This window comes from Drosophila willistoni, assembly GCF_018902025.1.
Source record: "Drosophila willistoni isolate 14030-0811.24 chromosome 2L unlocalized genomic scaffold, UCI_dwil_1.1 Seg196, whole genome shotgun sequence".
NCBI classification, from domain to species: domain Eukaryota; kingdom Metazoa; phylum Arthropoda; class Insecta; order Diptera; family Drosophilidae; genus Drosophila; species Drosophila willistoni.
The window spans coordinates 307253-323366 of record NW_025814048.1 but is presented as its reverse complement, the minus strand read 5'-3'; positions in this window follow the sequence as shown (position 1 = coordinate 323366).

Here is a 16114-nt window from a genome sequence, read left to right as displayed (position 1 = left end):
AAAAAAAAAAATAAATACATAAAGATATACAAATATAAGATTCAAGTACATAAATCAAAATAGTATATACATAAATTAATTTCTAGACAGTTTTGTTCCCGATCCCATCCCAACAGGAGTTTACGAAGTAGCAATTGCGCATTTTTAGTAACTAGCATAAATATTATTAGAACTCAAACAAATCGAGTCTGTGGAGTCATGACTCAATCTCATTAGCAAGTTGTTCAAGTTTAAGATATAGACATTTAATATATTATCTTTAATATATACATACATATAGACTCATACATATAAATATACATATATTGATGCTAACAAAAGCCCTGAACACAAAAAAAGCGTAAAAAACGATTTTTAACGAAATTTCCATTCAAGCATTCGAATCATATTATTGAGCCTGAGTGTTGTTAGTTTTTAAGAGCTCTAAGTAAACAAAAACGAAATATTTACCATAAATAAATATATACAGATTCAGCATTTATCATGCATGGGACAATAAATTATATACATACATGATAAAAGAGCAAAAAAACAAAAAAAAAATATTAAAATAGTGCGCCAAATATTTATTCTATCCGATATAAAAATGTTAATTAAACAGACAAACAAAACTTTTGCATTTAATAAGAAACAAAAAAGTTCTAAGCATGTGTATAAAATTTCAATTAAAATTAAAATCTATATAAATATATATGTATATGTAATATTTAAAATATTTAACAAAAAAAATTTCACAACTTTTGTAAGTTTAAGAAAAAGTAAGAAATTAAAAAAACGAACAAGAAAACATCAAAAACAAAACAAAAAATATTGAATAAAAATTTTTTGAAATTAAATAAAGTTTTTTTTACTGTGGGTCAGAGGTGAGAGGATGGTAGCTGGGGGAACGATTAATGTCATCAATCAGTTTTTGTGGGCTGTTTGGGGCAGGAGGCGTGTCCGACTTGCATCTTAATTGTTTTCCTAATTGTTTTTAGTTTTTAGTCGTCCGGGCGGGCTTTATGATATTCATTGGCGTTTAATTAACAGTCGATTTTTAATTAATGGTTCAATTTAATTAATACTTTAATATCTCTTAATATTTATGATAGACAACAATTAACGGCACTTTGGGCCAGTAGCCATCAAGCCAACCTCAGCTACTTTCACAGCCAAAAGGCAATTGAAAAATTATGGAAAATTTATATATAGGTACATACTCTTATAATATTTTTTTTGTGAAAATCCAATTTCATAAATTATATGTTTTTCATTTTTAATTTGCTATGATTTGAATTTGCTTATTGTGTTTTTTGGTTAAATTAACTATTTGCTCACTAACCTCTCACTTAATTAAATGTTGAAAAATGTTTTAAAACACAAAAAAAAATACACTTTACCATATGTGAGCATATTATCAAATCAAATCTAATAAATGTAACTTTAATTACCATGTTGTCTGCCATGTCATGGCAATTGAATTTGCCACATTTAAATATTGTTGTTTATCTTTCCGTTTTTATTGAAATTTATTTTTTAATGTTATTGTTATTAGTATTTTAGTTGTTTTATTTACGTTCTATCGCGTGGATAGAAAAAAAAATAATAAAAACTGTGAGGTTCAGGCCGATCTTGACTCGGCGCTTCTTTGAATATCCTTGACAAAGAAATTTTCGTGATAACTTCATAAAGCAATCTTTAGAATAAGATTAAAGCTATCTGAAACGTATGTTTCATGTCTAATAGACAACGTTATTAATTAATTATACAGGAGGAAGATCTAACAATAAGAAAATATTGACATACATGCCATACTTGCTTGATACCTGGGATATTTCAAAGAATCTTAGATAACCCATTGAAAAAAGAAAAGAAAAACACTAATACGTAAAGACAGTTTGTTTTTTGCTAAATAAATGATGTTTCCAAGTAGAGAAGTTAATCATCTTAAAAAATAATTATACAAACTTTATTTCATGTATAAACAGAAGCAATCCCCTTCTTGTTGCGTGACAAACTTCACGCGTTATTGAATATGCCTCTCGTGGTAAGTGCATAGCAAAATAATAATAATAAAAAAAAACAATTAAAATTAATTTTCAACATACTTTTAAGTGAAGAACTAATGGCTGAGTGTCAACAGCTACTAGCCAGAGTAGCAGCAGCCAACAGCAACAAAAACATATACAACAGCATAAACAGAAGTAGCAACAACAATGCATAATTAAATACACAGAATTCATTAAGTTTTAATTAAAACATTTGAACGGGCAATGAGTTTTTGTTCAACTTTTGCCAAAGCAGCATCAGCGACAAATAGAAAGGATGTCAGACAGAATGATAACACTTGATTAAGTTGAAGACCACATTTATATGCTCTTTGCAAGACTTAGAAACTAGAAACAATCAACACAAAATGAAATCCAAAAATTCCCATTTATTTGGCTTTACACTATTTGAGTTACCATAATTAGTCTCTAGAGTTACTATAATTAGTCTCTACCACCAATGTAAATGAGTCTCTCCGTGCATTTTATGTCAGCTTTTCTTTTCGATAACTAAAATTTGAGTGGCTTTTCCATTAAGAAATTGGTCTAAACTGTATCACAACAGGATGGTATCCTGTTTTATTTCAGGGTATAGCAAGAGTAAAAGAGTTGGAGAAAAGCCAGAAGGCAGCAGGCGCAGAAAATACACAACGGAAAACTTTATTAAAAGTGGGCAGCCGTCGATGGATGTTGGTTGGGGGTTTCTGTTCTTTTTTAGGTTGGTTTGCGATGACCGCCAATGTGACGACGCCTGGCGCGGCTTCACTTCCTGTCAACTGTAGAAGAACACTAGAGAGAAGAGGATTCAGCAAGCAGCCAACTTGCCATCGAACGCATAATCATATTTAATAAGTGCAACCTCTGATGGCAAGAGCGGAAAAGAAATAGAGATTCGTGTAAGAGAGACTCAATGTTGCAACAAGTGCGCGCCCAGACCAAGCACAGATGTGGCATAAACCGGTTTTAGCCTTCAACGCAATTTGTTAACCTGACTGACAAACTGTTGCCAGTTTCCCTGCTGCTGCTGCTGAAGAAAAAGAAGGTGCCAGTGCAATTAAGTTCTTGCCCAACCAGTTTCGGTTTTCTAGTCTACACGTAAAACTAAAATCCTGACCGGCAGCAAGCACTTCATTCATAAAATTACGCGCATGTTGCATGATGTTGACGCTAGATAAGCGAAAAAAACAAAACAACTAAAAAGAAGAAAGAAATAAATGAGAATAGGTCCACCATCGTATTGCAGTTAGGGCCCTAACCTGTTGCGGAAAATACTTCTTTATGTGTATATATAGACTGATGACTACTAACTTGGCTTGGCTTTAGCTCAGTGCAATTGACTTGACGGACAGGAAAAACTGCAAACACCAAACAAGAAGCTAAAGGAAAAAAACTCGATTTTCTTGGTAATTAATGAAAGCTGAAAGCTTGACTCCAGCTTTAACTTCTTCAATTCCTTACAATTCCTCTGATCTTGGGCTTCTTGTTCCTAACTGGTGTTGCAGCAGCTACTGTTGCCGCCAGTTATTAAAATGTTGCGATAAGTTTTCGTGGCGGTTGCTGCTGCTGTTGGTAACACATTTGCCACATTTGTATGCAAAGTGCCAACAGTTTTTTTCTCTGGTTGAATTTGATGCCGACGAACAAACGAGCGCAGGAAGTTGTCGCTGGAAAGTGATATTGAAAACTGCACTCAGAATGGATTACTTCCTCTCGGAGTGTCCCTTTGGCTTTGGGTGTGAATTGAAGCCAAGCCGGAGATGGAAAGGGCTTTAAATGAAGTTATACTTAGTTTTAGAGATATGCATGCAGGGGATTTGAAGCTGCTTAAACTGACAAACGGAAATTAAAGAAAATAAAAGACAACATCACATCAGAATGAATAGGTATCTTGAGACAAAAACGTACCAAACAAGATTGCAACCAAGCGACTGGCAATCACACAAATTATTTTATTGGGCAATGAGTTGAGATTTTAATTTTTTAATATCCTTTCGATTGGGCATTGTGTTGGAAGTTTTGAAATATAGGTTTTTATCAGGACTGTAACCGTTTTCGAATAAGTTTTTAAAAAACTAAGCGATTGGTTGATAAAGAGCTGCTAAAAAGTACCAAAAAACCTATAACACTAGATTTAAAATGTGGAAAATGCAAAATGTTAAAGGACTAATTGGTTAAACTGTAAATTCATATTTTTTGAATAAGAAGTGGTTCCTTAAGTTCAGATTGAATCAATTTACTCTCACGCAAATTAACTAATAGCATTTAATACTAGTCGAATTAATTGCTGTCTTCTTTGGGTAATAGAGTTTCCTGTTTTTTTTTTTTCGTTTTTGGCACTTTTTATTTCTTAGTCGCCTTTTTTATGTGTGCACTTTTGGCTTGGCAATTAAAATTTGACTTGTCAAGGGGGCTTCTAACACTCAAAGCTCATTTAATTTCTGGCATTTGCTGCACTTGACTTTTTTTCTCACACTTCCCGGACACACAGACACACACACACCCTCAAAGAGAAAGACACATATACACATATACATTTACCAATTGCAACTGTGCACCCGCATGTTCCGGCAATCAAATGCTACGCCATTTAGCATCATTAAATTACTGGGTCAAAACATCAGCACAGGCCATAAAAAATGTCATACAAGTCAGTCACAATCCTCACCCTCTTCTTCCCACTCTTTACCACCTCCTCAACAGAAGAAACATAGACATAGTGTGGGGGCAGATTATGGGGGGAATGTGGAAAGATATTTTCAGTTGCCAAAGCCACTTGAGAAATGTTTTCTGTGTGTTTTAGGTCCAGAATAAAAACTCAACTTTTAGACTCATTACAGTTCATTCCCCAACCCTCCCTTCTTCACCCCATCAACCCTCCTAAAATTTGTCACTTTTGTGTAAATCCATAATCGGTATGAGAAACAACGTAACACACAAAAGAAGAAAAAAAATGGAGGAAAAATAATCATAATTTTCTTATACAAAAACTCATTCTCAGTGGCCTCAAGTGGTCAGCCAAGGCAATTACAAAAATTTAAAATATTACAATTACAAAATTGGAGTAGAAAGAGAGAAAAAGAAACCAAGCCCAACTTGTGGCAAGTTCTCTGTAATTTTCTGTATGACAAATTCTGCACCCCGCCAACTTGAATCGCATTTGGAAAATCTTTTTTCTTGTTGCGGGGGGTCGCCACATGGCAAGAAAGTTGCATTTGTGACCCCTTCTAGGTCGTTATTTTGAAAAAAAAAGAAAGAAAACAAATATTAAGCAGAAAAACTGTTGCACTGAAGAGGGGTGATTCACATTATTCACTCATTAAAATCATCAGACTTCATAGACGCGAATGGATGGAGAGGGACTGAGAAAAGCGAAATTATATTTCTTTTACAAGCTGTTGCTGCTTTTGCCGCGAACTATTATCAAATGTTCTAGACAACTTTTTCCTCTTCATTCCATTCTTCATAAATTGTGCAATGTGAAGTGGCAAAAAAAAAAAAAAAATAAAAACGAATCACACATAGAGTACGAAATAAAGTGATAAGTTAGGGATATAATGCTAAAATTTAGAAAGGGGAAAATAGAAGGCATACGGACATCACAAGACTTACAACTATGCATATGACACAAAGAGTACAAGACTACAAACCGAAGCAAAACAAACACTATGAATAAGAAAAGTTTAGAAAACTTCAAGCTTCAGAAATTATAAAAGAAAATTAGGTAAAAAGTTACTATTAGGGAGGTAAATCCTAAATCAGTATCGAATATTGCACTATTTATCTTCCTTTTAGAAATTGCTCTTGAAGATGCACAAAATTTGTTAAACTAGGATGATCCAGTAGCTGCGACTAAATATTGTAAGACGTGAGTTAAGTTAGAAAGAAACTATTAATGATAATAAAAAAACAAATTTCAATAAATGCCATATATCAATGAAGTCATCATTGCAACTTAGTTCAGTAATTAGTTAAAAATTCTCATTAATTTATGTCCATGTTAAGAAAATTTTTTAGTGATTATGAGCAATATTCGCCAAAAACTTATTTATTTTGTATATAAAGTTTGGCATTATCTTTATATTAATAAATAGTGGTGTAAAAATGTGTGTGTGTGTGAGTTGTTTTCAATTGTCTGTTTAATTTCTATGTGCAATGGAAATTACATTGAACTAATAGAATTTTCCACTCCGTCGTTGATTAGTTCCATGTGTTTTATTGATAAACAAAATATTTTTCAAATGAAATTTACATAAGTAAATAATAATAATGGATATAAACCATACATAAATATGAAAATAAGTGAAATTTGTATTCAATTAAATATTTTTGCTGCATTTTTCTAATTAAGTATCCTATATCTATCTATAACTACCCATCTATCCATCCAACTGACTGTGTGTGTGTTTGTGTTTTGTGTGTGTACTTATAGTTATTTGCTATTTGTTTTGGCTTATTAATTAAGTTGTGCAAACAGCAAAATGTTTAGTGTATAACCAAAATTAAAGTTGAAATGCTGACCAAATGATTCGTTATGACCCTCCCACTCCACACCCCAATGAGCTTTGGCAATGAACTAAAAGCTGAATTGCGCCTAGACGATAATAAGACTAACCCAAAATGGTCATTGCAGGGTAAGCTATAAAAAAAGATGAAGCGATTTGCAGGCACTGTTGTAATTGCGTTTAAGAAGAACGAGAACAAGAACCAGGAGAACAATAAGAGGAGAAGGAAGAAGAACAACTGACAGACGAATGGCAATTGCTATATGAAGTATATAAACTTGCTCCCTATATATACCCTGTATATACAGACATACATACATACTTAACGTATATATTTGTTGGGAGAACGAGAGCGTCAAGTGCTGCAGATACAGATACGAAAAATGTTTGCCTTACCGCAAGCACAAAGTGACGAACTGACAAACAGAGGGAGTTAGGGAGTGGGGACGGGAGGGCAGGCGGTATGTGAGTGAGTGCGAGTGTCTTGGGAATCGTCACAGGCCTGAGAATAATTAATTCCCACGAATTAATGTGCACGGCAGCAACATCGGCAGCGGCAGCGGTAGCAGCAACAGCAACATTCAAGGTGTTGGTGTCTCAAGGAGGGGAGAGAGAGTGAGATAGAGCATGATGCCTTGGCTGTATCTCAATCTTCTTTGCTACAAGTTGAAGCTTAAGTTACTTTGCCTTTGCCTTGCCAAGAGAAGAAATTAATATCTGTTGCTGTTGCAGCAGCAGCAGCATCAACATCAGCAGCCGCTTTTTGGCATCGCCTTACCTGCCGCAGTTGCTACAAATTACACGCAGCTTGAGAAACAGCCAACTTCTCAACAATCTACCCTCCTCCTACCTTTACGTCCGCTTTCTTCGTCCTTTTTCTTGCTCTTCTTTTTGTTAGGTTCTTTTTCCTCATTTCTTTTTGAATGTATTTAGTCACCTTAATGAATTCTACACATGATGTTCAGGGAATTTGGTGACGACAAAAGCCGGCAAAGAGATTTGCCAACGCAAATTTGCACAGCATCAGCAATAGCAAACGAAAGTTAACTTAAGTGAATGCCCTCATCTTCCCCTCTCGACTGTCCTTACATCCATCCATCTATCTCTACATACTTACAGGATATTGTATAATTTTATGCAGCATGTTGCTTAAATGTGTTGTACGCATTCCATGGGAACTGTGATTTGCATATCACTGTCACAGGCACTTTTCTTTACCCTTCGCAAAAAAGGGTATTATTAAATGAAGACGCTGTTTGCAAAGACTCAAACTAGAGCGTTTCCCATTGCAACTAAAATATGTATATCAATTAAATTTTTGAACAGGTTTAGTTTCAAAATTCTAGTTGTGTTTGATGCATTCCGCCCGAAACGCTCAGCGAAAAAAAAAAGATCGTGATTTCTATTGGTTTCTACATTTCCCCTAATTTACAGCCCTAAGTAAGCTCTTAATAATAAGAAAATCTGTTCAGACTATATTCCAAAAAAGCTTGTGTAGGTGATTTACAGAATTGTTTCTTTTGGCATAGAAAGTAAAGAGTATTTTTTTTTAAGGTTATGTATTTATGTGATGAGATGGAGGTTTCACAAAAGTTAAAACAACATTTGACTTAAAAAGTAGTCAAGAAACTGCGTAGGGTAGGGACATTTCTTTGATATTATAAATGAAGCCATAGCTTTGCACAAATTTCTATATGCCTTCAATCATTCTTCATCTGTTTTGTTTAGAGAGAAAATCACAAGTCTCTCTCTATCTCATCTCGAGAAAGTTTAGGCGATTTCTGGTTAGCTCTTTTCTGTTTCCTCGTCTGATTCAGTTGTGTATTAAATAATTATAATTTTAATTAAAATAGATTAAAGTCGTGTCTTGCTTATGTGCGTCAGTGTGTGTGAGAGCTTGTGACGGTGTGGAAGTGCCCGAGCTCCTTGTGAAGTGATTAAGTAAAAAAGGCAGACTGCCAGCAGCAGCAAAGGATATTGCCAGAAGAAGAAGCAGAAGGAGAAGCAGCACAACAGCAGGTAAGCCTAGCAGAAAAGCAAAAAAAGAAAGCAAAAAGAAAAGAAAAAAGCGAAACACAAATCACTTCAAGTTGTTGATGTTGCTTCTGCAGATTATGACGATGATGAAAAGCGCGAGAGATGCTGTTGATGCTGCTCCTGGCTTTTCCTCTGTTTTATCCCACATACACAAAAGTAATAGCAGTAGCAGCAGAAACCAAAAGCAGCAGCTGAATCCTTCAAGCCAGTGAAAACACTTCAAGTGGGTGCGGTTCGAGCCGGGGGAAGGATTATAAAGTGGAAAACTTTTGGCGGCTAGGCGTTGATGAGTAGACGCGGATGCGTATGCCAATGCGAATGCGGATTTATGTGCTTAGAAAAAAATTTTAAAAATCTGCCTCTTTCCGGCTTCTCCTTGAGTGTGTGTTTGGAAGTTTTTTTCCCCATTATTATTATTGTATGTTATTAATATATGCATATAATTAAAAATTAGAATAGGCTTAAGAAATTCTATTTATGGCCAAAGTCATATAGAAAAAGGAGCGGCAATTGTTGGGTTTTAACCAGACTTAAGAATTTCTGTACCGAAATGCTGTACTTAAGATAAAAGATTATGGCTTTTTTCTAAGCGTTGTCTTCTTTTGATAGAATCATAATAAAATAGGCCTAAGCTGATTGTGTAAGAATTGTATAAGACTTAAAGGCATTATCAAGGATATTACCATAAATGATTGCAGTGGATTTTGAATAATTGTGTGGATGTCTTATGGTTAAACAAAAAACATATCCTGAAGAAACTAATTGTAAGACTAGGAACTGCCAATTATAATGGAGACTAAAACATTGACCAGAAATCTACGGTAAATATCGCCTGAAGTTATCGCCTATATTTATACATAAAAATAGATAAAAAGACTGAATACAATAATATAGGAACTTAATTAATTATACCATACACCCATAGGGTGAAATGGTATATTAAAGTCGCCAAAATGTATGTAACAGGCAGAAGGAAGCATCTCCGACCCCACAAAGTATATATATTCTTGATCAGGATCAACAACCGAGTCGATCTAGCCATGTCCGTCTGTCCGTCCGTCTGTCCGTCTGTCCGTCCGTCCGTCTGTCCGTCTGTCCGTCTGTCCGTATGAACACCTAGATCTCGGAGACTGTAAGAGCTAGAGCCACCAAATTTGGTATGTAGACTCGTGTAGTATGTAGAGTGATCAAGTTTATTTCAAATTTTTGCCACGCCCCTTTCCGCCCCCGCAATTTAAAAAAAGCGTTTATCTCAAAAACTATTCCAGCTAGAGACACCATATTTGGTATGTATATTCGCTTAGTAAATGCACACATTTTGTAAGTATTAAAATTTTGCCACGCCCTTTTCCGCCCCCGTAATTTCAAAAACTTGATTATCTCCCGTGTTTTTTTACCTTATGCAACCAAATTTGGCACACTTAAATTTAATACTAATATCTAGCAAAACACCAAATTTGATCAAAATCGGACAGAAAACAGTCGAGTTATGCATATAAACGTTTTTCCATAAGGCCGGAGTTGGCCGTTGGCTGGTGGGGGCGCTAGGGTGCTCGTATGATTGAGTGAGCGAGATACTAAGATATGCTTGTAAAAAGCATGTGAAAATGCATTTGTTTAATAAAGTTGAAATATTTGCTTTACTGGTGTATGGTATACCTAAGTCGGCGAGACGACTTACTTACTTCATTTTTTTTTACACATATTTGCTTACCACCTTCTCTTCTTCTTCCGCTACCTTGTTTTTTTCTTCTTTTTTTTTTCACTTTTAAAGTTTCTCAGGCTTGAGACTACGTTTTTAAATATTATTTATTAGTTTTATTAAATCCCTAATTGATTCGTGAGCAACTAATTTCAAATTGGATATCAGTGGTAAAAATATAGGCAAAGTATCAGTTTAGCAATGAATAGAAAGCGAGGTGCAACGAGAAAACAACAAACATCTAAATCTTTCTTCCTTTATGTACAAATACTTTTTTTCTTGTCCGGCTAATGAAAAAGATTTAAATCAGAACTGAAATATGAAACCAATCTAAATCTTCTTGAGGAAGAAAAAAAACTACCGTCTATTCCCCCAAAAAATAAAAAAAGGATACAATTTCAAGTGGATACCGCAAAAGCAAACAAAAATACTTCCGCTGTATCCTTGTTGAGCCAGAGGTTTGGGTCCAGGTCAAGCTACACACATCTCACACTGACACACAAACACACACAAAAAAAAGGACAACACAAAAATGTGATCCAATTCCACACTCAAGAAGAAGAAGAAGAAAAAAATTCAACAATGAGTAGAAAAAGAAAATATTGACTAATTAATGTCAACCTCAGGCAATTCGATATGTTTTGGGCGGCACTTGAACGAACCGGCGGCAGCCGGCAGCATCAACCGACTTAGAAGACCCATAGCAGCAGAGAGAAAAGATTAGTTATGTGTTGATATTTGTATTTGAGACTATCATAAATAAGAAACAGATAAATGTTTATGGGCAAAAGGCGACACCTTCAACTTGAACTGCAGGCTTCAATTAGGCAAGCATCAACAGAGCAAGAGGGATCAAGACCGAGGCTGACTCTGCCTCGGCCTGTAGTGCACCCATGTGGCACAATTCTTTGCCTTGGGTTTTTTTTTTCTTGTGCTTTGTTTTATTTTTAACCGCACATTTCTCAACAACATGCCCTGCGGGTATTTCACTCTCTTTTTCGCCCCAGCTCATTCCTTTTACGTATCTTTCTGTGCCTTCTGCCTCCTAGTACTGGTCTGTCTGAAGATATTTTCATGACCTTTGCGGGGGTTTTTTCCTTATTTTTTTTTCTTTTTTTGTTTTTGTTAAATCATTTATTGATGCCGGCACGGCTTGACTTTGGCTGTTGTTGTTCCTCTGGGGCATAAAGAGAGTGAGACTGCGAACAGAAAAACTTCTTTACATATTTGGATCCATATAAATGTTACTCTCTATATCCATTTGCTGCTTTCAATTAGCTACCCCAAATAGAATTATTTTCATTCATTCGCCTGTTCCTAGGTCTATGTCTGTCTTCATTGAAGCATGGATTATTATTTATAGATACAAATGTATATGTACGTATCACAAAATATAACTGAAAATTGACTTACACCAGACCCAGGCCGTTTCCCCCCCCTCATGTGTGTGTGGTGTGTTTGCGCGTGTTTTTGTGTTAATAAAATGAAAATTGTTTGATGTGCTGTTAAGTAGCTATAAAATTTGAAAAATGAGCACATTTAGTAGGTAGTTAAGAGAAGATGAAGGAGAGGACCAACACCACCAGAATGACTTTCCGTTATTTTGCATGAACACCAGCAACATGCTGATGTTGCTGCTGGCATTGGAGGCCAATGCCTGACAGCAGCTACATGTTGTATAATATATATACGAGTAGACGACAACTAATGAGCTTTTGGTTATGTTGCCTCCATCGCAACAGAGTAACAAAAGATGAGCTATAGCTTTAGTATCCAACTGAGCTAATTACAACATGAACTCACTGAAAATGTGTCCTCTCCTTGGCTGATATACATACATGGATGATATACGAGCCATGGAAATTGAAAGAGCTTTGCCTTGATAATACACACGTGATGAAGTTATCTCTGTTTGTAAAATATGTTAAAAGTTTCTTACAATTTTGTTTAACCTAGAATTGCATCATTGAAATAGTTAACATGAGGATTTCAAATAATAAATTATATTTAGATATAAAAAAATCAAATCACTAGGCAACTACCTACATATTTAAGTCCAAGTAAAATATTTCTGCTTGGCTTCATTAATTGAAATTGCTGTCATTGTAATTCTATTTATTCGGGCAGTGCTCGAAAATGATTCAAGCTACCTGCCCTTTAAGGCTTAAAAGATCTTAGCAAGGGATTACAAAAAAGGTTGAACCAATTTACTGCATATCTATGAGAGTTTATATACAGTATAAAGTATGAAAAATTATGAAAATATGAAACGTAAGGTTTTTATTAAAAGTTATAAACTATTATAATTCTCACCGTATGTATATATTTTTACTTTGGAGTAACACAGACGATTTCATAAGTGATTATCAATTACCAGTTATAATCAGGCTCTGTTGCCGTTCTCGTTTTACCGGATCTATCCAAAATTTATTAATTGTAAGTTAATTTTCATCGAGGTACATTTACACAGTAGAATTCCTTGTCCTCCTGTGACTTCTATGAATGGATTAAATATTTAAACAATCATAATTTTGCTGTGCTCAAATAAATGCACTTAAATTAAGTGTAAGAGAATGCAACCACATATGGGAAACTGGCCAAGACAATCCTTCAATCAGACCACAGACCGCCAGGAGCAGTAGCAGCTACTGCCACCAAAAGCTGCCTCAGGAGTACAGTACCACAGTTCAAACAAAAAGCGAACCTATCGAGGAACAAAAGGTAAGCAACGACCCGCCCCCGATTAGGACCCCGCCTAGCCACACACCTTTCAATCTTAACCTCAACCCACAACCAAAATGAAGCTACATACACACGTGTCAAAGCAAACAGTAAATGGCAAAATGTGTGGTGAAGCTCAAGGTTGGATGAGTTTTGGCCAGGTGGGGGAGAATTGGGTTGAGGCTGAGGTGGCACGTTCTCTTAGCGGCTTGCATATTTGTACAAGTTTATGGGCGACAAGCGGCTGCCATTTTGCCACATTTGCCTTTTTCACACGCCACAGCTGATGACTTGTTCGATACAAAAGTCATGAAAAAAAGAAAACGAGTGAGAAGTGTTAAGTGTAGATATATTTTTTTATTTAAGCATAAAAACTCGTGAGCGAAGTCAGCAACAACGATCCGAAAGCACCGTCAAAAGTAGCCTAAGACAGGAAATCAGGCGTGCAAAAGCCAAAAACAAATTTGCATGCAAGTCAGAGAAAAATGGTTTAGCCTGTATGCGGGATGTGGTTTTTCTCCCTTTTTTTACTATGGGGTTAGAGCGATAACACTTTGACAGGATTACGCCTGCTTAAGGACCGCATCAAAAGCAGAACACACCCAAACACCTCAACACACACATACACAATCTTAGGTATAGGGTCCTGAAAACCATACTACCGCAAGAAATCTTCATTTTTATACCATACACCCATAGGGTGAAATGGTATATTAAAGTCGCCAAAATGTATGTAACAGGCAGAAGGAAGCATCTCCGACCCCACAAAGTATATATATTCTTGATCAGGATCAAAAACTGAGTCGATCTAGCCATGTCCGTCTGTCCGTCCGTCCGTCCGTCCGTCCGTCCGTCCGTCCGTCCGTCCGTCCGTCCGTCCGTCCGTCCGTATGAACACCTAGATCTCGGAGACTATAAGAGCTAGAGCCACCAAATTTGGTATGCAGTCTCGTGTAGTATGTACGCTTATCGAGTTTGTTTCAAATTTTTGCCACGCCCCCTTCCGCCCCCAGAATTTACATAAAACTGTTTTTCTTAAAAAGTATAGCAGATAGAAACATCAAATTTGGTTTATATACTCGTTTAGTTAGCGGGCAGAAAATAATTGTTCCAACTTTTTGCCACGCCCCCTTCCGCCCCCGGAATTTACATAACTCTGATTTTCTTAAAAACTATGACAGCTACCGACATTAAATTTGGTATGTAAGTTAGCTTAATAGACGCGCAGATATTGACTATTTAAAAATTATGCCACGCCCATTTCCGCCCCCGAAAATTAAACAAAACTGATTTTCTCGAAAACTAACAAAGCTAAAGTCACCAAATTTAGTATGTATATTGGCTTAGTATGCGCGCAGAACACATATATTTTAATATGTTGCCACGCCCACTTCCGCCTCCATAATTTAGAAAAAACCGATTAGCTTTTGCAATTTTTTGACCATCGCGATCAAATTTGGCAGACTAATAAATCTTATCTATTTCTATCAAACTACCAAATTTGATTGAAATCGGACTAGAAACATACAAAATATACGTATGAACGTATTTTGCTACGCGATCCATAAGGGCAGAATTGGCCGTTGGCTAGTGGCGGCGCTAGAGTGTTTGTGTGTTTGTAGAGTGAGCGAGATAGCAAATGGTATGAGGCATGTTAAAACAATTTAGTAGACATACATTTGGTAAAAATGAAAAATGAAGTAAGTAAGTCGTCTCGCCGACTTAGGTATACCATACACCAGTAAAGCAAATATTTCAACTTTATTAAACAAATGCATTTTCACATGCTTTTTACAAGCATATCTTAGTATCTCGCTCACTCAATCATACGAGCACCCTAGCGCCCCCACCAGCCAACGGCCAACTCCGGCCTTATGGAAAAACGTTTATATGCATAACTCGACTGTTTTCTGTCCGATTTTGATCAAATTTGGTGTTTTGCTAGATATTAGTATTAAATTTAAGTGTGCCAAATTTGGTTGCATAAGGTAAAAAAACACGGGAGATAATCAAGTTTTTGAAATTACGGGGGCGGAAAAGGGCGTGGCAAAATTTTAATACTTACAAAATGTGTGCATTTACTAAGCGAATATACATACCAAATATGGTGTCTCTAGCTGGAATAGTTTTTGAGATAAACGCTTTTTTTAAATTGCGGGGGCGGAAAGGGGCGTGGCAAAAATTTGAAATAAACTTGATCACTCTACATACTACACGAGTCTACATACCAAATTTGGTGGCTCTAGCTCTTACAGTCTCCGAGATCTAGGTGTTCATACGGACAGACGGACAGACGGACAGACGGACGGACGGACAGACGGACAGACGGACGGACAGACGGACATGGCTAGATCGACTCGGTTGTTGATCCTGATCAAGAATATATATACTTTGTGGGGTCGGAGATGCTTCCTTCTGCCTGTTACATACATTTTGGCGACTTTAATATACCATTTCACCCTATGGGTGTATGGTATAAAAAGGGTTGCGGTTGACTAAAGAAAATAAGCGACGTCTTTAAAGATTTTTACCAGGCATATTTCATTGCAAGTCCATGGGTCTTCGTCTTCGTTTTGGTCTTTAGACTGGACAGTTGGTTTATTGGTCACACTTGGGCTCGCACATAATTTATGTGGGAATTGCGAGAGCAAGTCATTGCCGGCACTTGAAGTCACTGAGACGTATACGACGACTGAGACTGATTCCATCGCCTAGGCCAAGATCAAATGAATTGTGTGAACTAAATGCGAAATCAAAACAAAAGACGATGAGAGAAAGGTCGCAACAACAAAAACAACGAAAACTTACAAAAGCAGATTGCATATACTTCTTTAAAAAATGTTGTTGGGTGCTATCGACTTTAGCAATTTTCAATAGAATGATTTTCAATTCTAAGGTGTTCTTTCACTATCTCTATCTTGTTTACTGGAATTTCGGGGAGTCTCAATGATGAAAACTTTTTGTTTCCTTAACATGACACTGATATCAAGATAAAGTTCCGATTGGGTACTTGAATAGTGTCTAGTTTAAAAAAAAAGGAAACACTCCTGCACCAGGAGAAATATCAAAGAAAAAAATATATTTCATTTATAAATATTATCTTACTAAATAATTTGGTCTCTAAA